The following is a 993-nucleotide window of genomic DNA, read 5'->3' on the forward strand; positions in this document are numbered from 1 at the left end:
GTTCTACCTTCCAGGTGATAGATCCGGGCGTGGTGCATCCAGTAGACATGCTTGCCAGCGTCAGGGAGGCCGGTGGCAGCGCGGATGAACGACGGCGGCGCTAACCAGTGCACGACAACGCGCCCGCCACGCAGCTCCGGCCATGTGCTCGCCACGCGCCTGCCACGACGTCGACACGCCCCCGCCACGCCCCTGGCACGCCCCCGCCACGCCCCCGCCTCGTCCCGACATGCCCCTGCCATGCTCCCGCCATGCCACAGCTCGAGTTCGCCGGTCCGCTCGGTCGGACCGAGCTTTAACCGGACCGGACCGAGGGATTTTCGGTCCCGTTTGCAGGGCCCGGACCGGCTGGATTTCATGCCGGGCCAGGACCGAGCCTGGCAGGACCGAGCGGGCCACGAGCCGGTCCTAAAGACCGCTCGTGTCGTCCACCCTGAATCACAATAGTTCAACATGACATTTTATTCCCTTCCAAATTTTGAAAGTAACTTCAACATATAGTAGATCTCATCATATTGGTAAGAGATCTTGTTTACACTAGGGAGGTGTTTGTTTCGTTGAGTGGTAACGTAAACGTAAAGGGGAACTGAATACAGTCTGTAACAGCTCCGGACTGGACCAACCGCGTTTTGTTTGGTTCTGCAGTGTAAAGGAAACAGGTACCTTAAGAACACATATTTTTTGACTTTAAATCAAGAACATGGACCATTAACCCTAACCTTGAGATATGCAGAGGAGGTTGATGTAGGAGGAAGAGATCAGCTAGAAATCCGCAGATGGCCCTTTGCTCCTCGGCGGCGGATTCAACAGTCCATCCTCGTCGGCATCGGCGGCAGCTGGAGTGGTCGTTGCCGGCGGCTGGAGCAGGACAGGAGGAACGAGGGGAGGCAGCGCCGCTCGACTCGAAGGGGGTCGAGGGGAGGTGGCGATGCTGGATTCGAAGGGGGTCGAAGGGAGGCGGCGGGGCTGACAGATCGAGGGGAGTCGCGGGGG

The 993-nt window shown here is 59.0% G+C and overlaps 1 long non-coding RNA gene across 1 annotated transcript; it reads right to left on the reverse strand.

Annotated features, from left to right (window-relative positions):
- Positions 1–444: 444 nt before the first annotated feature.
- On the reverse strand, positions 445–986 carry LOC119345755. The gene is made up of 2 exons (XR_005167171.1): positions 720–986; positions 445–639 (listed from the first exon to the last, which is right to left on the reverse strand). It is a non-coding gene; the product is annotated as an uncharacterized LOC119345755 (long non-coding RNA).
- Between the last annotated feature and the right edge of the window lie 7 nt (positions 987–993).

Source organism: Triticum dicoccoides, unplaced genomic scaffold (genome assembly GCF_002162155.2).
Source record: "Triticum dicoccoides isolate Atlit2015 ecotype Zavitan unplaced genomic scaffold, WEW_v2.0 scaffold2778, whole genome shotgun sequence".
Lineage (NCBI taxonomy): Eukaryota > Viridiplantae > Streptophyta > Magnoliopsida > Poales > Poaceae > Triticum > Triticum dicoccoides.